At 49.1% G+C, this 22284-nt stretch overlaps 1 long non-coding RNA gene across 1 annotated transcript; it reads left to right on the top strand.

Moving 5' to 3' along the window:
* Positions 1-254: 254 nt before the first annotated feature.
* LOC113595267 (uncharacterized) lies at positions 255-12249 on the top strand. Its single transcript, XR_008293501.1, has 3 exons — positions 255-1229; positions 7876-8699; positions 11006-12249. It is a non-coding gene; the product is annotated as an uncharacterized LOC113595267 (long non-coding RNA).
* Positions 12250-22284: the final 10035 nt, after the last annotated feature.

Below are 22284 nucleotides of genomic sequence, written 5' to 3'. Positions count from 1 at the left end.
CACTCAGCTGGCAGCTGGATGGTCTGGAGGGACCGAGGAGCGTGACTGTGGAGTGTGAGTGAACACTCACAGGCCTGGCCCCTTCGCAGGGTGGTTGCGAGGCTGGTGCAGCCCGACCTGCCCTTCTGCATGCAAAGTCCAGCTTCTCCCCATGTCCCGTCTCCAGCTGGCTGGTCAGACGTGTCACAAAGCAGCCCAAGGCTCCAAGAAAGAGGAAGCAGAAACCATCAGTCCACACTTGCAACCCACACCCACCCAGAGCTAGCCTGGCGTCAGTCTCACTGCGCCCTGTGGGTCGGAGTAGTTCCAGACCGACGCAGATGCGGGGCGAGGGGGCGAGGGACCTATCCCTGATGGGAAAAGCGTCCTCAGATTTCCAGCCATCCCCAGTGCCCCGCGGTTGCATATCCAAACGGCAGAGAAGAAACCAAAGCATGTTACGCTTGGAGAAAGAATTTAGGCTTGGGATTCCCGCCCCGCCTCTTTTGACCACACAGGTAATCGCTAAATAAGCTCATCCTCGCCTGTAAAACGAAAGTGTTCCCTGCGCCTCCCACGCGACCGGGAAGGCGTATTTGTGTCACCGGGCCTCACACACCACCTAAGGGGGCAGACCGTTTACAGATGTAAATGCCAAATAGGTATCAAGTTTTGGCGATCGCTTTGATGATCGGGAAGAGTGTTTGCAAACTGCGCCTCTAGTGGGCTCCGGGCATGTTTCCTGCGGCTGTTGCATCACGGGAAAGCTCCTAATTCCTGCCTGGGCCCAGCACATTCCTGCCTGGCGGGCCGCTGACCGAGCTCCGCAATGGTTTGGTCTCCGATGCGGAGGCAGGCCCTCCTGCTTGGCCAAGGCCCCGCCTCCCACGAAACGCCTGCAGGTCCTGAAGCCTGGCCCACTTCACCCCCATTACTCGATGGCCCCGTGGGCGTTTTCACCAGAGACACCTGAAACGTAACATGCCAACGTCGTTAATGAGTCACAGGAAAGGAGAAAGCCGGCTTTCTCCTGCATCATAGTTGTTTTCAGCGTTGGCCCCGCTATCTAGCGGCGGATCCGTTCCTCCCGCGATCCGGGACTTGTTTGACGAGTCTGGTGATGTGGTTCCAGGGCTAATGGAACAGAAGGCGCGAGTGGGAAACGCCGGCCGCTGTTCGGCCGATTGGCGATCTAGGAACCGCGGAGAGGCAAACCAGCCTCCGAGAAATCCATCCGCCCGGATCCTCCCGTGAGTGGCGGGGGGCTTCCTGGACCCCGCCTTGGCCGGCACGGGCCTCCGTGGCACGTGAGATGCCGCCCCTGCCTGGGATTCTCCCCGCAAACCTGGAGTGCAGGGCCTCGCGTATTTGGAAAAGCTTCAGGATATTTTCCCTCCCAGATGTTAAACATTAAATGGCAGAGCTGATAGAGACGGACGCAGGGTGACGTTGATTTTTTGCAAGCGCCCGGATCCTCTGCTGGAAGGGGTCCTTGGGGAAGCGGGTCCTTCGCGGGATATTCACGGGCTTCCCCCCCCTCCCACCATCCGCCCAAGAGAAGCCCATGACCCTCTCAACAACCAGCAGGCACAACTGCTTTTAATTCCAATGGATTGTTTTCCTTTATCATTAATTTTGGCAGTAGAAAAATACGCCTTTGATATCAAAGAAGGCAGGCCTACCAGAATGATTATTAGATTAGTAATAGTGGTGGTAATAAATTGGACCAAACACGAGTTGATGTAATGGATCCTCTTGACCCCGAGCACAGGGCTGTCAGGCCTACTTAGCTCTGTCTTCTTTCTGCCCTGGGTTAGAAGTCCTTGTGTGTCTGTCTCTCTCCCCGCTGGAGTTGTCAGCACCTGCAGGGCACAGGCCTCCTCTTGCTCACTTTTTTTTTTTTTTTTTTTTTACCTCCCAGCCCTCCGTCGTGGCGCAGAGCATATAGGGGCGCTTAATCAATGCATCACATAGGATAGTCAGGAAAGCCTCAATTAGCTGGAAACCTTGTTGGGCTGAATTTTACAAACGACTCTCTACGCGAAGGAGGGCAAGGCGAGTGAGAGGGGAAGAGCCCGAGGACTAGACGCTTTCTCTTCTGTTTCGGCCTGTGTCTCTGAGGCGTGTGAAAGGGCTGGCCTGGGGTCTGCTCTCATTCAACTCACGCTCCACGCTTCGGACTTCCCCGCCCCAGGCCTGGAGAGTAAGTCAGAAAGAAGGCCCGATCGAAACGGGTCTCCAGTCTCCGGGATGGAGATTCATCCTGAACCATGACGGGCAGAGACAGGGAAATAGTTGCAGACGTTGAACAAATGTTATCCTGGGGCCCAAGCATTCGTTCGTGCGTCCCTGCCTGCCTTCCTTCTTCCCTTCCTCCCTTCCTCCCTTCCTCCCTTCCTTCCTCCCTTCCTCCCTGCCTTCCTGCCTTCCTGCCTTCCTTCTTCCCTTCCTGCCTTCCTTCCTCCCTTCCTGCCTGCCTGCCTTCCTTCCTTCCTTCCTCCCTTCCTGCCTTCCTTCCTTCCTTCCTTCCTTCCTCCTTTCCTTCCTTCCTTCCTCCCTTCCTCCCTTCCTTCCTCCCTCCCTTCCTCCCTTCCTCCCTTCCTTCCTTCCTTCCTTCCTTCCTTTGCTCCTTCAACAGTGGTCATCCAACCCTTACAGTGTAGACCTCTCTAGGCAGTGAGCACGGAGCCCCCAAATCCTAGTGAAGAAGTCAGGCAGACAATAAACAAGGAAATTCTAAACATGTACTCTGCCAAGTGACTCTAAGTGCTCCGAAGAAAAATAAAACAGCTTCGGGGCACAGGGTAGGGAGAGGCATTCCCCGGGATGGGACTGAAAGCGGAAGAGAAGGGGAAGAGAGCCCCAGGCAGGGAGGGAAAGGCGCGTGGACAGTGGGCGAGTGCATGCGAGTTTGAAGGAGACCCGGACCCTAGCCAGGCTGCCCTAGGGACTTAGGAGTTCGCTCTGAATGAGATGGGTTTTGTGCAGAGGCATAATGTGATCTGATTTGCATCTAAAAGCACCACTCTGGCTCCTGCTCCGGGGACTGGACGGACCAAGGGGAACGGAGTGAGAAGGGCAAGGCAGGTGGGAGGCTACCGCAAGATCCAGGCTGAATGAGGTGGCAAACTGGAGGCTTGGATGGGGTGGGAAGCGGTCAGCTTCCAGACAGACTCCCGCGGTAGGGCCAGCAGGATTTGTTGATGTGTGCGTGTGGGTGCGGGGGTGGGTGCGTGCTGGGAGGGTGCAGGGGGAGAGACAGAGTCCAGGATGATGGCCAGGTTGGGGCGCAAGCACCTGGAGACCCAGTGCGGGACGTGGAGGTGCGGGGCGGGACAGGGGAGCTCACCTGTGATTCGAGGCAGCTTCCCTTATAAAATAATGAGGCTATTCTTGACCTTGAGGGGTTGCCTGTTGAATAAACAGACGTGGGTAGAGGCAGATTTAAAACGTAGCAGTTTATCCCTTCATCATTTTTGTTGAGAGTCTGTGCCACATTCTTTCAGGATTTCTTGCCCGATTGTTTTAGAATCCTAGTTTTAGAATCTCGGCGGGGAGTCGGGGGACAACCAGAATTACAAGGGGAGCGTTTTCGTGACACAGATGCCAGGGCGCGGCCCTCAGTTGTGCAGGGGAGTCCCCCGCCTAGAGCAGGGAGCTTGCGTTGGTCACAAAAGTCTCCAGGTACATGCTCTGATCCAGAACAGGAGGTGTGGAAGGAAGCATGCAGACGTGTGAAGGTAAGAGACGGAGAGGAGAGGCAGTGTCCTGTCTTAGAAGGATCTCTGACCTCGGGGGTTGAGACCTGAGCCGAAAGAAATATTATTACATTTCTTATCATTAGCGTAACTTACTAAGTGAGACTTACCCTATTTCTCCAGAGAAGAAAATTTGGAGGAAGATGAAGAAATTGAATACTTTTACTGTTTCTATATTAAAAGTGAAATTAGGGGGCTCTTGGGTGGCTCGGTTGGTTAAGTGTCTGACTTCAGCTCAGGTCACGCTGTCCCAGTTTGTTGAGTTCAAGTCCCACATCGGGCTCCGTGCTGACCGATCTCCGCCCTCCCCCGCCCCCCACCCCTCCCTGCCTTGCACTCTCTCTCCCTCTCTCAAAAATAAATACTAAAGTGACTCTACAAGGGAAGGAATATTTTTATAATTTCACTGTTTTGTGTGTTATTATTACACAGTAGACCGTGTATTGGAATCAGTAGAAAATCGTAATGTCTGGATATTCAGTAATGGTCAGCTCTTTCAAAAGTATGAGATGGCACAGCTTTAAGAATTACTTGGGGCGCCTGGGTGGCTCAGTCGGTTAAGCGGCCGACTTCGGCTCAGGTCACGATCTCGCGGTCCGTGAGTTCGAGCCCCGCGTCGGGCTCTGGGCTGACGGCTCAGAGCCTGGAGCCTGTTCCAGATTCTGTGTCTCCCTCTCTCTGACCCTCCCCCGTTCATGCTCTGTCTCCCTCTGTCTCAAAAATAAATAAACGTTAAAAAAAAAAAAAAGAATTACATATACACGTATATATACACATATATGCATTTTTATATATTACATATACATATGTGTGTACACACATAAATATTACATACACATATATAACATATATACATATACGTAATATACATACACATCCGCGAATCCAAAACATAGCAGAAGTAATTCGAACTCCAGTCAGTCATATGGCCTGCGGTCGGGTTTTTTCTTTGTTACGTTGTTCTGTTTTGTTTTGTTTTTTTGTCTTTTAAATTTATGAAGTAAAAATTTACCAACCACTACGCTGTCAAAAGGCAATGGCGCACTCTCTTATCTTTGCTGTGAAGTTCTGAATTACCTAACTCCACCACTAGGGGGTAGCATCTTCCATTACTTTCTTCAACTCTCCTTTCTACCTGGATTATGGGCACATCGGACGCAGGGTTTTAAGAGCGTGGCGGAAAGGGGGGCAGACGTATCTTCTATGCCAGGACATTTAGTGGGTCTTTTTATCATCTCCATTGGAAAGACCAGGAAAGTGATGCTCAGAGAGGTTACGTGATTTACAGGAGGCCACACAGCTGGAACTATGCAAAGCCAATGCTGAAATTTAGTTCTAACTGCAGGAACCAATTTGCTAACCACAGCACTAAATACCTCTCTGTGTCCAATGAAATTATTTCAATCTACTGTCAAAAGAGTCCTAAGGGATCAGTGGGTCCCACAACTTACGCGATTCTTGAAAAGTTTCTGTAAACTACAAAGTGCTATACAGATAGAAGAAGTTTTATTGGTAATAAAATTGTATCCTGCCTGTTCCAAATTGCCCTACAACGTGACAGACTCCTTGAGAACGAAGAGCTCTGCTTTTCCTCGTCTTTTTTTTTTTTTAGGGCCCCACTGCTGGAGCCCAGCACCCACCGGGCGCCCCCGCACATGCTCGCTGAACTGTTCATCTGAATTTGTCTGCTCTGTGAAATCAGAGAAGCCACAATTAATTTGGTTGCACTGTATTATTAATGTTGCTGAGATTGATATCAGTGTTGAATGCCAGAGAAGCATTCCAGCTGCCTGTCCTCTTGAATAGGCAGAGAGAGAGAGAGAGATGAAAGTTTCAAGTTTCCCCAGTGAGGCCCCGCGCAGCTCTGATTCATGACTTCTGTTCGGACTCCGTACCGGAGCGGGCGGCAGACGCCAGGCGCGGTTTCCCACCAACAGCCTCTATGGCAACAGCCGACGCTACGGGGCGTCTACCGGATGCCAGACGCCGTGCTAAGCATTTCTCACGCACGGGCTTCCTGAGTCTCGCCCACCACCCTGGGAGACAGGAACTACCAAGTCCGATCCTCGTTTGACAGCTGCGGTTCAGAGAGGTCAAGTAACTTGCTCGTGGTCCAACAGTTGTCAGGCACAGGGCTGCGTTTCAAAGCCTAAATCGTTGTTCGGGACGCTTTCTGACCTCTGAACGTCAAGGGCGAGTCAGCGCACGGTACCTGACCAGTTCTCCAAGTTCTGGCAACACAACAGGAAGCCCGCGATCTAAAGCAGTATGCGACCCCTTTAAAAAAAAAAAAAAAGTCAAGGGAGGGCGAACCGATACCACAACCAGCCAATCAAACGGTCTCTCTCTCTCTCTCTCTCTCTCTCTCTCACACACACACACACACACACACGCACTCACGCACGCACGTGCACACGCGCGCACACAATCTCTTCCTCCATCAGACACAGGTATTTCTTCTATGTCTTCTGTATGGGGACAATTTGATACATCGAGTCTGGCGCTTTCTGCAGGGACGCCAGGACGGTTAAATCACTGTCGGGCAGGCAATCACTGTGACTTGCACAAATAACAAATTAAAAACCATGGGACGTCCTTTGGGTTGCCGGGGTGCAAAAGTATCCCAGGGAGCGTTTACCGTTGAGTTAGGCCTCAGCCCTCTTGGGAAACAACGCCCAGGTAATTCTTTTAAATGAGCATTAATTATGTCATTATTAGAAATGGGGAGAAAATGCAATTTCCTTCTGTCACTTCTTGATATCTTAACTAGAAGAATATTTGCCGTGCTATTATAACAAGCCACCGTGCGCATAATGGTGCCCCGGCAATAACAGGGAGGCATGTACATTTTCATATGAATATATCATGCCTAACTAATGAGATTGCTCATTTCATAACTTCAGTTCCATTTTTATTATTTCATAAAACTGGAAGTCCTTATCCGTTTTATGAAAAACACCAAACCTTTGTGAAATTCATTAAATAAGCATAAAAAATTCATTAAACAAGTGAATTGCATTCAGGGCTGCTTTGATGCAAATGCCCTTTAAGCAATGTAAAACTCCATATTGATTTAACCTTTCATGTTCTGATATTTCCGTGTGGATATAAAAAAAAAAAATTCTTTATTCAGGGAATGAAATTAAGTGCTGATCCCTTGATCTCCAGCCGGGCAAGATAGATTGGTCAATTTAAGTAGAGCTGCTGATCAGCAAACAACTGAATTTAAAAGTATTAAGGCATGTCGATATTTTAAGTATTGTCACCTGCACATCAAGTAAAGGGGGAAAAAATTATTATTCCAGCTCAATTAACTTTGTGTTTGCTGTGAAGCTGACCTTGAAAGGGCTAGCCCATTGGGCCATGGCTTCATGCCCTTGGAAGTTGACAAGGGCAACTGTGGTAAGATGTAAAACACCAACTATAGCCTGAATATTTTGAATGGTGTGGTCAGAGCAACCACAAAATAATTAGCCTGGAGACACAGTCCCCTTGGGTTGTGTCCCCTCATTAGTGGGGGACAGCCAGTAGAGCAAACACTAGTTCAGAGGAAGAGAAAGGGGTTTGCCCTTCACCCAAGAAATCTTCTGGGAGCCCTCATTAGGCTAAGAGCATAAGGCAGGTTTCAAAGAACTTTAGGGCCGCGTGGGCTCCCGAAATTCATCTCGCCACTCTTCATTCATTCATTCATTCATTCAAACAATATGTATTAGATGTCTACGTTTTGCCGACTATTACGCTTGGTGCTGGGAGAATAAAGTATGAATGACAGCGGTGGCCCCAGCCCTCCTAGACCATGAGAGGGGTTTTACCATGAAGAAGCCGGTCTCTAAAAAAAAAAAAAAGAAAGAAAAAAAAAATCAGGGTCCATCGGGTTAGATGCCTGAAGTAAATCTCAGCTCTGTTATTTACCAGTTGTGCTGCATGGCCTTAAACAAGTGATTCAATCTCTCTGGGCATCAGCTGCCTTGTGTTACTACTTCCTGAGGCTGCTGCCCCAACTAAATGAGATACTGCATATACAAACCCTCAGCAGAGCAGATGAGCAGGTGGCAAGCAGAACATGCCTGATAAGTGGTAATCGTGACCATCATCCTCATCATTACTGCTGTTTCTACCTGAATTTCTCATGTTACAGATAAAGAAACTGAGACCTGGAGAAGAGAGGTCACGAAAAGACCGTGTGGCAAACTGGGACTCGGAAGAGACTTTCCCAAACCAACCGTGGCCCCCGCAGCCTCCTGAACTATAAGCTCCGTCTTCCAATGGACGCCTGACTCAAACTGACTTTTGTGACTGTAAAATCCAGGGCTGGATCTGCTTCAGGTGAGGCATGATCCAGGAGCCCAGTGAGGTCACCAGGATCCGGCTTCTCTCTTCACTTTTCTGCTCCATGTGCTTGGTGATGACTCTAACGTCAGCAAACATTTCCTCTCCCAGTCCCAAAAGGACTTTCAGCAGCTTGGACCGCTTCCTGTGTCTTTGTTCATGCCCCTGAGGGGAAGAAAGAGAATCTTGTGTTAGCACTACCAGACAAAACGTGAAAACCAATATGATCAGACCCGCTGACGTCCCGGAGATATAACCACAAACATCCTCGCACAAACTCAAAAACCACACACCGCTCCAGGTAACTGGTATTCATAGAACTGGTATTGTCACCTAACTGGTACTCATAAAAACAATGGCACGAGAAAGAGTGAAATCTACATTCTTCTCAACACACACTGGAGTGTGAGCTTCGGAAGGGCAAGGGTCACTTTTGTCCCAGCCTCTCCCCAGGGCATGGCCCTGTGCGTTGGGAGCCACGATGTCGCGGTAATGAGCATCAGATGACTTGGCAAAAGTCGGAATCCCAGCTCTGCCACTTACACACGTGAACTCTCATGTGAAAGGGGAACAAATTCAGGATCTGTCTGCAGAGTGCTGGGAGCATCCAACGAAGGAGTATCTGTATATCAAGTAAGAGAAATCTGGCAAATAAGAACTCAAGTAATGTTACGTGTTATTACTATCAGTAGGGACAGACCCCAATCTGTCCCTCAGTGATGTTGCACGTTGAACATGCTCATACAGGGATGTCACTGCCTCCAGTCTACCCGGCACTGTCCTGACCAGAACCTCTGTCACCGATGTGCCCTTCTCCTCGAGACCCAGAGCAAAGCCACCTGCCCTGTGAACCCTTTCCTAAGACCCCGAGCTAGAAGCAATCCCCTTTCCTTTACAAACCCCCAGATCTTTCTCTGCCCTCTCCTTAGGAGCCCTCGATAGGCTGTATTGCTGTTTGCCTCTTACTTTTCTAGAGGCACTCAGGAAATGTTTGAGACAATGAGTTCTTTTCTGCCTACAGATCAACCCGATCCAACGTGGTATTTCAGTAAAACATGGGGGGCGGGGGGCAACAGGGAAGGGATTCCATCTCTGGTGTTGGAATTAGGGAGCAGATGTATCTAAATGTAGGGCTCCCTTGGTTACAAAGGCTAAAACCCCAACTCAAACTAGCTAGCAGGGGGTATGGAAAGAAAATAATAGCATGCTAGTCACAATGGGAAAGTGGTATTTTTTTTAAGTTTATTTATTTTGAGACAGACAGACAGTGCAAGTTGGGGAGCAACAGAGAAAGAGGGAAAGAGAGAGAATCCCAGGCAGGCGCCATGCTTCTAGCACGGAGCCCGACGCGGGGCTCAAACCCACAAAGTCGTGAGATCATAACCTGAGCCACAACCGCGAGTTGGACGCTTAACCGACTGAGCCACCCGGACGTCCCAGAAGGTGGTATTCTGGATAAAAAGATGCTCACAGATTCAGAGACTGTTAAGATTTCGTAATACCAAGGGACTCACGAATGTGTAGAGACGCTAGGCCGAGCAGAAGATTACAGGGGTGCATTCACTAGGGCCCCCAGAGTCCCCAGCCCTGGACAGGAATCCATCTGCACAGAGTACTGACCAGGTATAGGGAGCTCCATTTGGCATTTCCACACGGAATGAACTGGGGTCAAGGTGAATATCCTCCTGGCCCTCATCTGCCCTGACTCTCCTGTAGCCTCTTGCCCCCTCCCTGCTAACACACAGCATCGCATTCCTGAATTGAGAGACGGAGTGAAACATGAAGGATGATTTTCCAGGACCAAGTGCTAGAAACTCAGCTCTCCTCAAGCTCTCTGAGACAAGTACCGTTATCGCCCTCCCTCGATCGATGGAAAAACTGAGACATAGGAGCAACGGACTGACTTGCTCTAAGTCAGGAGTTAGTGGTGACCCTGTTTACATGATTCCAGACCCCAAACCCTCCACTTCCAAGCCCCGGTGCCCTGTTGATTGCGCATCATGGAAGGAAGGGTAAGACGGATGGACAAGTGAGGGTTCTGGTTGCCGGTGGAACTTGTCCGCAGTAAACCTGAACAACTGGATCCCGGGGCTTACTCTCTCCTCCTCAGACTCATCCTCAGCAGGTAGAATTCATTCTCTCACGGCAAAGAGAGTCAGTCCCCCTTGGGGTGGAATACGGCTGAGCCACACTTTCTGCATATCGTATCTGTGGTTCTATCCGGTGTGAAGCCTGGCCGACTGAAGTCAGCGGGCTGGCGTTCTGCAAGAGCTGGGCGGCCTGAGCCACACGGCTCGAGTGGGGTGAAAGAAATGTGGGGAGGCGTTGAGCCGAGAGCACCACGGAAGTCCGAACGGTAGCCGAAGCCCCAGCTTCTCTATCCTTAAGAGAAACCAAAAGGATGAAACAGACATGGCAAGCATCCAGTGTTTAAAAAAAAAAAAAAATGATAGGTGCAAATAGTCACTAGGGCTATTTTTCATCTTTAAATCTGCTTAGTAATAAGTGGTCCTGCTCGCTGCCAGGAAGAATAAAGCAGTGGTAAAGACAGAACGGCACGGATATATATGCACGGCTTCTGCAGGCGGCAAAGCATGGTCGCGGGCAAGGCACCGGCCACCAGAGCAGGTGGTCTGCTCTGAATCTTAACAACTATCGCATGCAAAGCCCTTGGGGGCATTGCCAGTCCCTCTCTGCCCTTAGTGAGCTGTGTGACTTTGCACAAGTCGCTCCCCCTCACTGAGCCCTCCCTCCTTCCTCTGTGACTGGGGGCAAGGGAAGTTAACGGGCCGTGGTTTTACAAGTAGGTTCTGCTGAGCCCTTAGGCGCCCTTCAGAAGCCCTCGCAGGAGGAGGGTCGGGGGCTCAGTGGGTGGGACTCCGAGCCCCCCGAGCCCCACCTTAACCAGACCATCCTGCTTTTCTCTCTTTTATAATCAGGGTTCTGCATAATATTTTGAGGGGAGACACAGTTCTGAGGCTCAAAGGAAAACGAAAACCACTTTGCCAACTGATCTCGAAGGCCTTCCAGCGCTCACATCCCAGCAGCCCGGGGAGATGATGGTCTGTGTTTCCTAGTCCTTCGGCCTCTTGCAAATGATTCCGGCACCAAAGAGAAACCACACCCAGACGCCTGTCTGCATGCTGCCTGCTGGGGGGACCAGATGGCTGTCCCCTCCACCACCCGCCCCCCTGATGGGAAAAGCTCTCCCTCTGAGTGTGAGACCCATCACAAAGAAAGGGCTTTCTTCTTTGCCAGGATCTCACCCTCCACTGCCTCAGAGAGAGCATCTTCCCTTTGGCCTTTCCTGTTCACGTTCCCCTTAGAAAATCCAGCGGCCTTGCGGTAAGACGGGGCATGGTTTTCCCTCTTGGCTAAATAGTTTCATGTGCCGTCTCTTGGTGTCCGTGAGATTGAAACGCAGCTCGTCGAGGCCTGGGCAAGACTATCTTTTCATTTGCGTTAATCACAACTGCTGACAAACAGTATCTTTCCCATCTTGCTGATACATTACGCCTTTCGTGACGGACATTTGATTGCAAAAGCTCTTGACGGTATTTAACTTGAAGGCATTTAACTTAAAACCATTATTAGATTTTTGTTTAGCTGTCCCTTGACACTCTCCCCGTCCAAAAATAAGGCCTTCAGGTACCTCTGAGATATTTAAGTACACGTCGTCTTCCGAGACCACCCTCACACCAAAGCAAATACTTTAAAAGTTGCTTTGTAATATTAAAAGAGAAGAGAGAGCGAGAACGCGCGTGAGAGAGAACCGGGCGGGTTTTCCATGATTACTAATTTAGCAGACTCTCTGTTATGTTTTATTGATAGTTCTAAACATAAATTTGCCTTTGGTATACTTTGCTGCTGATGCCTAAAATAAGACATGTAAGAACACATAATCCTATGCCTACGGCTTTGCAGAATATTGTACAAAGGCTCTTTGTGGTAACCCAAGCAAGAGATATTTAAATGGCAAAGTGCAGGGCTTAGGCGGTTCAGATTTGGGCAGAAAGAGACGTCGCTCGCTGCTCGCTGGTGTCGCTCTGAAAACCCCAGCGTTCATGCAGTTTTAAATACAACATTTCTTCTGGTTTTTTCTTGAATTAGGAATCCTGATCTCGCCCACATTTTATTATTTGCAATGGAAGAATCGTGTGTGGGAGGCCCCAGGTTCACAGGAGAAAAATAATACATATCGCGCTGCTTAAGAGGGTGGTTATTTACGACTCCAGCCTGCCGAGGATACTGACACTGTATGTGTTATGAGATGCCTTTACATGCTCAGAGAAACACAAAACTCTGTGCACGGAGCCCATAAAAAGCAATCCCTTTAAAGGATTTGCTGTCGGGGTTTTTTCTCCCCCCCCCCCTTCCTTTTTTAAATCACGAGGTGCCGTGGGATAATCAGATGTATACGTTTTAGCTTCCAAATACGAATGGGTTTGAACACGGGGTGAGAGATGGAGGAGGTCATGATGCCAGGATAGACACTATTTTCTTTATAAATAAATGATCCCGATGCAATATTTTATCCACGAGGAGTGCTACCATGAGCCACTCGGTAGCATCTGCAACGAGAGATGCCGACACTCGGGCATCATCTTCATTCTGGGGGATAACGCTGTCTTCACAAATGACACGTTCAGGATCAAAGCGGTTGGTTTTTCTCCAGCTTGCAAACTGCCGGGGACCGAGGCAGTCAGGAAGACCTCATTTCGTGGTCCCTCAAGGCCCTTTCCGAAGGGCCATGTGTTGTCCCGACGCCGTTCTGCAGGCAGCCACACATGGCAAGAGCCGAGGGATGCAAAGCCGTCTCTTAGTATTATTTTAAAGGAGACAAAGTATCTAATAGTGCGCTCTCGGCAAACACACTCTCAGAGACAGATCAGCTTAACACCCTGGTATCCTGGAGCACAAAGCATTTTAATAAAGAAAAGATTTTGGCTGCTGTATGGGTCTGAATCACGGGGCCTCTTTCATAGATAAAGGTCCTCAAAGACAGGCAGCCGGTAACCTATCTGATGTTAAGTTGAGCTTCTGGGCCCCTCCGCCAACCTTAGCAAAAACTCCACCTCGGGCCCTAGGAGGCCAAGTGGAGAGCAGAGAGGAGGAAGCCTCCTCTCTGCTCCCCTCCGGGCCACATGAGCCCGGGAGCTTCCCCGGGCCCCCTCTCCCCCTCCCCAGTCTCCAGTGCAGCCTGGTCCAGCCTTGCCGGCCACCTGTGGGTAGCAGGCTCCTGTTTTCGGCACCAGGCTTTTCGGCACAAGGGCTTGTGAGCTTCTCAGCACCTTTTCTCCAGAGCATCTCTGAGTGACTCGCAGGCTGAGACAGGGGGCGCTGGGTGCTTTGCCCTGGACTCCATTCAGTGTTTTCTGTGCTCCTACTGTGTGCAAGGTGTGGATGCGAGGCCGTCGAAATCAGACCACGAGGTCCAAAGGGAGAAGACAAAATAGAGTCTAGGTCCATTCATTCATTCATATACTTGGGTTTTTTTGTTAATGTTTTTATTTATTTTTGAGAGAGAGGGGGGAGGAGAGAGTGAGAGCGGGGGAGGGACAGAGAGAGAGGAGGGGGACAGAGGATCCAAAGCCGGGCTCTGTGCTGATAGCATAGAGGCTGACGCGGGGCTTAACCTCACGAGCAGTGCGATCATGACCTGAGCCCAAGTCGGACGCTTAACCTACTGGGCCACCCAGGCGCCCCTATTCTTGTTTTGGAAAATGCCTCTACGTGTCACGCCCTTTTCTACACGATGGGATATCATAACAGCGAGCGAATGTGATGCCTACTTTCGCGGGAAGAACCTAATGGAGTCGCACACGATACATGTAACCATCAGGGGCTATGAGAAAAGAGGGTTTGGTTTTTGGTTGGTTGGCCTGTTTGTTTGTTTAAGTAGACCCTTCTGGTGGAAAGCCCAGTGCTATTTGCAAGGCAATTTTGGTCACCGGAGTGCAGGGGGTCCCTCTGAGAAAGGTCGAGAAAAAACATGCCGTGAGACGCATTGAAGAGTAAGTCCTCCTGGGGTGCCTGACTGGCTGAATCATCAGAAGAGCCACTCGTGATGTGAGGTTGTGAGTTTGAGCCCCACAGTGGGTGTGGAGATTCCTTAAAAACATACACTTGGGGTGCCTGGGTGGTTCGGTCCATTAGGCATCCGGCCCTGGATTTCAGCTCAGCTCAAGATCTCACAGTCCATGAGATTGAGCCTCGCAAGGGGCTCTGCACTGACAGTGTAGAGCCTGCTTGGGATTCTCTCTCTCCCTCTCTCTCTGCCCTCCCCTGCTTGTACTCTCTCTCTCTCAAAATAAATAAATTTTAAAACAAAGAAACAAACAAAAAAAAACCCAATTACTAGCACCTTCGCTGACCATTGGAATCACCCGGGGAACAGATCTAAGGGCCAGGGCGAGCAGAGCGAGGTACCCAGGGGGCACTCTCAGGGCCCTGCAAGCGGGTGGCACCTGACTGTGGGGTTCCCCCTTACATTGTGCACACAAGGCGGCCCGTTCGCCTTCCTCTGGTCCCAACCCTATCGGGGAGCTTTTACAAACACCCGTCGCTGGGCCACACCCCAGAGGTTCTGATGCCATCGATGGGCCTGGGTAGTGAGATCTTTTAAAGCTCCCCAAACGATTGTAACACGCGGCCAGTCTCGAGAACCCACCGATGCAGCAGGTGTCCCCAAGCAGGGCACAGTGAGCAGAACTTTAATGATCAAATATTAACGCTGAAAGCAGTGAGGGGTGGTCTGATTCCTTGCATACACTTGGCTCTGTCCTGGGCAGCGTGGCCAGGTTCCGATTTCCCTCTTCTGATGATGCAGGGCTGCTCCTGATCACAATGGCCGTCGGTAGGACTTCCACACCCCCGATCGCTGAATTCTGGTGATGACTCAAAAAAGTAGATGTTACCATCTTCGTGTATGAAGAGGAAACCAAGGCCCCGAGAGGTCAAGGCCCATGTCTAAGATACACACAGAAAGGAAACGGGGTGTATATACGTTCTTAACCTCTTTTTCAAAGCACGTTCTCGTAACCTTCCACCAAGCTTCACAGACTCCCTCCTAGGCCAGGGGCCACCTTCTAATTAATGGTAAACATGGCTCCGAATCTGTGATCTGAGAGCAATCTTACTTAGAAAAGGTCTGTTGTCCTTGACCTGGGAAAAAATCAAGCCACTGTTTGGCTTTATGCGTCCAGTCACCAGAATTAGCAGGTCTCCGGTTCGGGAGCCCAGGTCTGATCAAGGTTGGATTTCTGGCTTGCGTCTGGCTCCGGGAGGGGTCCCATGCTGCCCTGCCTCGACCTCCAGCCAATGACAAGTAAGGCGGCTGGGATCCTGGGTCCATGCTAATTGTCCATTCTCCAAAGCGCTCAGCCAATGGCGGCTCCATGTGGCACTCTTACCTAACTACTTGCGTGAGCCCTTGCAGTGTCACCTGCAGTGACAGGCCCCTTTGGCTAACAGCCACAGGCCGTGCTCGGGAGGCGCCCTGAAGGGACAGTGCTTGGTTTTCTCAAAGGCTGGAGCAAGAGCAACCCCAGTAAGGGTGTCTTTCAAAGTCGATACCACCACTGCAGAGAACGTGATGTCCCAAGGCAGTACGCTTGAGTTGAAAATGGGATGAACTGATGTTGGAATCATCAAGATTTGCATTCTCCGTGCTGCCAGCATGTAGCCAGAGAAATACCGGCTCCTTCTATCTCTGCCGACAGCATCGCTCTCTCGCTCAGGATCTTTCCAGGCTCTCCACTGTCTACTGAGCCAAGTACAAGTTTGGGCTCTTCGCGTACCAGCTACGTGAACTTGGGCAAGGCCTCGACCTCCTGTAGCCGCAGTTTCACCGTTGATAATATACGGATAATAATGTTAGCAACTACTTGTGGTAGATTGATTACAATGTGACTTCGCAACAGCTTCCATTCAGAGGTGGAGTCTATTTCCGCATTCCTTGAATCTGGGCTGGCCAAACGAGATAGGGACTGTGTGCCAACTCCAAACCTAGGCCTCAGAGGCTTTGCATTTTCCTGTTAACACTTCAGAATCCTGTCTCTTGCATGTGAACAAGCCCAAACTAGCCTGCTGAAGGGATATGAAAGCATTCAACAGAACCTGTCCAGCTTAGGCCTTCTTGGATTAGATCTGCAAACCTTTCTAGACTCACGATTGATAATAAATGATTGTTATTTTAAGCCCCCAACTTTTGGAATAGTTTGTTACACAGCGATAACTGACCGATACACTCTTTCATAGACTTTCATAGTTCTCAAGTGAGATAATGCACCTATGGTGTCTAGAACCGTGTAAGTACTCAAGAAACACCAATTAGTACTAGTAATCATACTAATTGTAATAGCATCAGCTGAGGAAAATACTCGAAACTCTTAAAATGTTCAGTGTATCCTGTTTACCTTACAGTATGCTATGCCTGGATGTAAGCCACACTGAGATGTTTTCCATACATACTGCGCACATCTCACATCTTAAACTTGATTATGCCCTTCCCCTTCCCTGGAATGTTCTTTACTGCATTTACACCCCCCCGAATCATCTCTGACCTTGAATCCTTAGCTGAAATGCTACAAACTCCAAAAAACTTTCAATAATGACCATCAATAAGACCAGTCTCTCATTTTTCTGTGTATCCTTAGCACTCTGATGATTTATCATCAGATCACACTTTGCACTGTTTTGGAGTTATGTCTGTCTCTCCCGCATGACTGAAGGCTTTCTGAGGGCAAATCTGGGGACGTGTTCACCTCTGTTCTTCCTCAGTGGGCCCAAATCAGGAATGGCAAAAATAAAAATGTGGGGTGCCAGTTGGCCCTAGCCAGTTGGTAGTCTTACTGGGGCACTAAGCTGAAAGTGGTGTCACTTCAATTAGTAAGGTCTTATCGTGCACTGGATGGGAAAGGGACACCTTCCAGAGCAGGGACTCAGATGTCCGCGAATGTCATTCAGTTTTAAAACTTCCTCTTTGAAACAGACAAAAAATGACACCATACTACATTCCTCTAGTATGGCTAACTGTTAGCTCATCTTACTCCCACAACAACCTGTTTTATTATTTTCTGCCTTACAGCAGGGTCTGGATGGCTTGGCTGACATCACTCAGCAAGAGGCAGAACCCAAACTCGAATGCGGATCGCCTGCCTCTAAACCCAAGGCGTTTACTGCAGGATACGAATTGTCCTAATTGACATCATAGCCCCGAGTTTATACTTTCATGCACCACAGAAATTCACTTCAATTATGCAAATTGGAATATTTATTTAAAACACAGAAAAGGACAATATAGCCCAAAGCACGCATGCACATGTTCACGTGTACACACAGCATAGAGCCATAAAAAAATCAAACGACTTGCTTTTAGCTCTTTCCTACCGTAATTTCCTGCCATAATTCTTGGTGTGGGCAAGCAGGCATGTGCCATTGTTATCGCTGTAATAGCATCATAAGGTCGCAATTTAGTGAGTGATTTACTCGGTGCAAAACGAAGATAATATTTCTCGTATAGCAGTCTTGGCTGGGGGATAAAGATGTTCTGGCAAATCCAATTTTCTGGTTAATAAAAAGTGACTCCCTGGAATATTATATAGTAGTGAGGAACGATAAATTTGAAGTACTTACAAGAATGTCAACAGGTCACAAAAACAGAATGCTTCGTGAAGAAAGAAGAAAAGTGAGACACCTGGATGGCTCAGCCGGTTAAGCATCTGACTCTTGATTTCAGCTCAGGTCATAATCCCAGGGTTGTGAGATCTAAGCCCCACGTTAGGCTCCATGTGGAGGCGTGGAGCCTGCTTAAGATTCTCTCCTTTTCTCTCTCTCTCTCTCTCTCTCTCTCTCTCTCTCTGCCCTTCCCCCTCTCGCTTGCATAGTCTCTCTCAAAAAAAAAAAAAAAAAGAAGAAGAAAAGAAGATCAGATTTTCAGTACAGTCCAATTCATGTAAGTTAAACACACACACACAGAGCCACACTACACCTTTGACATTATGCTTATCAGGGGAAGGGGAGTGGAGAGGGAAATCACCAAAAGAGGAAAAAATAAAGTTAGCAGGAAGGGGCTTGACTCAAACAATGATGGTAATTGGCTGAGAAGTCAAAAAAGTGAGTAATATAATCCAAGACAGAGGTCCAAATTTTATTAATTAAAAATAAATTAATTGGGGCACCTGGGTGGCTCAGTCAGTGTCTGACTTCGGCTCAGGTCATAATCTGCCTGTCCATGGGTTCGAGCCCTGCATCGGGCTCTGTGCGGACAGCTCAGAGCCTGGAGCCTGCTTCGGATTCTGTGTCTCCCTCTCTCTCTCTTCCCCTCCCCTGCTCACACTCTGTCGCTCCCTCTCTCAAAAGTAAGTAAACATTTGAAAAAAATCTTTAAAAAATTAATTAATTAAAATTTCTGTATAAACTACAGGGCGCCTGGGTGGCTCAGTCGGTTAAGCGTCCAACTTCAGCTCAGTTCATTCACGGCTTGGGAGTTCGATCCCCGCGGCAGGCTCTGTGCTGACAGCTCAGAGCCTGGAGCCTGCGGATTCTGTGTCCCTGTCTTTCTCTGCCCCTCCCCGGCTCGGTCTCTCTCTCTTTCAAAAATAAATAAATATTAAAAAAATTTTCTGCATAAACTAAAGTGGATTTGAAATATACAAATACTTCAACTACCATCACAAGTATTTCCTCCCAAAAGTACTTCCCTGTGGACAATAATTTTCTCTGCCTGCCATCCCATAAATACATAAAGAGCACTCTTTATGGTCCAGATGTTGGGAGTACAGAATAACGTAGAATCTCCAGGAAGGGCTAATATTTATCAAGCACCTATTACATGCTAAGCTCTGCCCAAGGGGTGTTACAGGTATCATAGTTAATTCTCATAACATGATAGCAATCATTTCCCCCTTTTTATTTTTTTTTAATTTTTTTTCTTAATGTTTATTTATTTTTGAGACAGAGAGAGACAGAGCATGAACCGGGGAGGGTCAGAGAGACAGGGAGACACAGAATCTGAAACAGGCTTCAGGCTCTGAGCGGTCAGCACAGAGCCCGATGCAGGGCTCGAACTCACGGACCGTGAGATCATGACCCGAGCCGAAGTCAGATGCTTAACCGACTGAGCCACCCAGGCGCCCCATTTCCCCCTTTTTAAAGATAAAGAAGCCAAGGCTAACAGGTCAAGAATTTTATCCAAGGGCACGGCTAGAAAATGGCAGAGACGGCGTTCAGACTCATCCCTCTGTCCACAAAGCCCAAGCTCCTTCCACGGCATCACGCTACCCTACAAGCTGGTGTTGAGGCAAAGTGGGGGGTGGAGACATGAGACGTATTGTCGTACAGTAGCTCAGCGGCATCATGATAAGCACCGGAAGGACTGCGAGCTCCTTGAGGCCACACACCTGTTCTCATTCATCCCTAAGAGGCGATGTTCAGCACGATGCCCAGCTTCACCGTCTTGGCAAAGGAGAAAAGTAACTAACAGCCCTGGGAATAGAAGTGTGCTTTGCTGGCCGTGCTCTCTACCGAAGAGCTTTCCCAAGAAGGCAAATGTAACTGTATTTATCCTTTCGCACAGAGGCCGGGAAGTTGCACAGACAGGCGCAGATCCCGGCACCATATTAGCATCTCAAAATGCAATCCGCTGCACACCAGCCTGGGCCAGAGCAAGTTCTCACCCACTCCCCAGGGCTGGAGATTGTGCGGGTTCTCCTACTTAAATAGAAGGATTTGAATCCAGCCACCACCCCCCAGCTTCCGAATCGCCAGCGGCGATCACCGTCACCATCATCCCCCTGCACCCTCGTCATCGCTACTGCCACTGTCCGTCGAACATCTTCTGTGTGCCAAAGCCAGAGCTAAGCACTTTGCATGAGTCCTCTCCTTTAACCACCTTGGAAGTCAGTGCTAGTACGGATCCTATGTTACAGCTAAACCAATGAAGACTCACGCTACTTGCCCAAGACCACATAGATAAGAAGCGATAATAATAGTACATTCGTTAGGAGAGGTTACGGTATGCTTCAATGACAAACATCTCCCAAACCTCGAAGGCTTGACTTTTGCAAAGTTTGCTGCAGGGCTGAGGATCTCAGGGCCAACAGTTCGCCAGGCGGTGACTCCGACGCCCAGGGGCTTTCCCACGTCAGCATGAGTTCTGCATGTTTGCAGAGGCAAGGGAGAGAAAACCGGGCACCTCCTATAGAGATTTCTCATTTCCTCGGCCCACGAGTGATTCACCTGACTCGTATCCCTGTGGCCCAGTCTAACTCTAAGGAGGCTTGGAAGTGTTCTTTCTAGCCAGCATGCCCAGGAAGGAAAGAAGTGTATGTAGGTGAGCACAAGAAAATTCTACCACAAATAGGGACTCCAAAGCCGTCTTAGTCCCTGGAGAGACCTGCGTCCCCCATGAATGTTATTTTGGCTTCTTGAACACTTTTGTGGGAGACAAGGACAATTATCATGCGCTGTGCCTTGACCTGTGCTCAGACCCTTACAAGACCGTTTGCACGCATTATCATTTAACCTCCACAACAACACCACTTGGTTTATGGATGAGGAAACCCTGGTTCCGAGAGGCAAGGCAACTTTCCCAAGCCAGAGCTGGGACCCAAAGTAATGTTTTTCCACCTCCAAAACCAAACTCCATCCCACAAGATCACAAAATAGCTGCATTCACTCATTTGTTACTTTACAAAATCCGCTCAAATGTGGTCTGGACTTTGCATTCATGACGGTCCTACGAGGTTGGTAGGGACACTTCCATTTCACAGGGGATGACACCAGAGCTCAGCAAGTTTAAGTACATCACTCAAGAGGCCATCGAGCCAACTCCATCCATGGGCAGAGATGAAACACCCTCGAGGCAAAGAGTTCCAAGCCAAGGAGAATGAAAGGTAATAGGGCCCCCAGCCTCATCTTGGCAGCCCAATCCCTGGAGGGAGAGAAGGCAAGAGAAATTCCAACCCCTGCAGAGTTCATGCTCTTAAACACTTATAAAAGCTTTAAGATCCAGACAAAATCCAGACCTAAGTGCAAAGGTTACTGGAGTTGGGATTTTATTGCCAGATGTAAATCCATCTTCTCTAAGACCTGCTCCGGGTCCCTTGTGCCTCGCTTGAAATATTTCATGTGCGCTGAATGGATTTGTTGGCTCCCTGTTGCCTTCGTAAATTATGAAGTCCAAGTTTCTTAGGGCCTGGATCCAGCAGGGGTAGCTCTAACTGTCCCGCTCCAAGCACGGAATGGAACACAGCTTTGCTTCGTTTGTGGGGTTGCCCTGATTTACTCTTCCATCCACCATTTTGGATTGAAGCTTTTAGCGAGACGGCTTGGCTCACAATAGGTCCCCCTGACCCAGAGCTGATTGGTCCGGTCACAAAGATACTGGACCAGAAATGAACCAATTAAATTCTCTCCCTCCCCACCCCCCCCCCACCTCTTTCTCTGTCTCTCTTTCTTAGAAATATGACACTTATTAAAAGAGACAGTGTTGGAGGCCAAGACTCTTTACTGGCAGCCCCTGGAGAGAAATTCCCCCCAGACCCTTGCTCTCAATGTCTGAATGTGTCTCCCCAAGTTTGGATGTCTATATCCTACCTCCCTTTTACCCTTCTGTCCCACTTAACTGAGCCAGTGTCCATCTGTTCCAGTAACAAAAGAATCTTGACTAACTTGTTAGCCCATCCACCCTCAAGACAGAGGCACCTCCTCTTCAGCCTTCCCATTAGCTATTTTTCTGTATTTCTCCCCAAAACCCAGCAACTTCACCTACTTTCTTTTGGAACCCTACAGAATGGTACAGCTGGGTGGGTGAAACAGAGAAGCAGCTGAGAGTACGGGCCTGGGCAAGAGTTAGATCTCTAGAAGTTTCTACGTCTCATCAACATTGCTATGCCTGACCCTGCCAGGACCCGGAGGCACCAATCACAGACTCAGTGGGACCCACCCTCCTTAGTCTGCCCCTGACCGCTTTCTCTGGCCCCCTCCCATTCATGCCCTCCCATCGCTTCTAGTATGATCCCCAAATAGCTCCTTCCGTGTTTCTGTATGTGCCATTTCCTCTCTTACCTGGAACCCCCCCCTCCCCTCATTAAAAACCCAGCTTGTCTGTCACAGCCAGATTATGGCTTGATCTTCTGCACACAGCCACAAGGCACGATTAGTTAAGATTAGTTACCCCCATTGCCCGTTACACTTATTCTCTCTCATTGCACTT

Source organism: Acinonyx jubatus, chromosome E2 (assembly GCF_027475565.1).
Source record: "Acinonyx jubatus isolate Ajub_Pintada_27869175 chromosome E2, VMU_Ajub_asm_v1.0, whole genome shotgun sequence".
In the NCBI taxonomy this organism is placed as follows: Eukaryota; Metazoa; Chordata; class Mammalia; order Carnivora; family Felidae; genus Acinonyx; species Acinonyx jubatus.
Note: the sequence above shows the minus strand (reverse complement) of the source record. Positions and strands in the feature narration are given on the sequence as shown.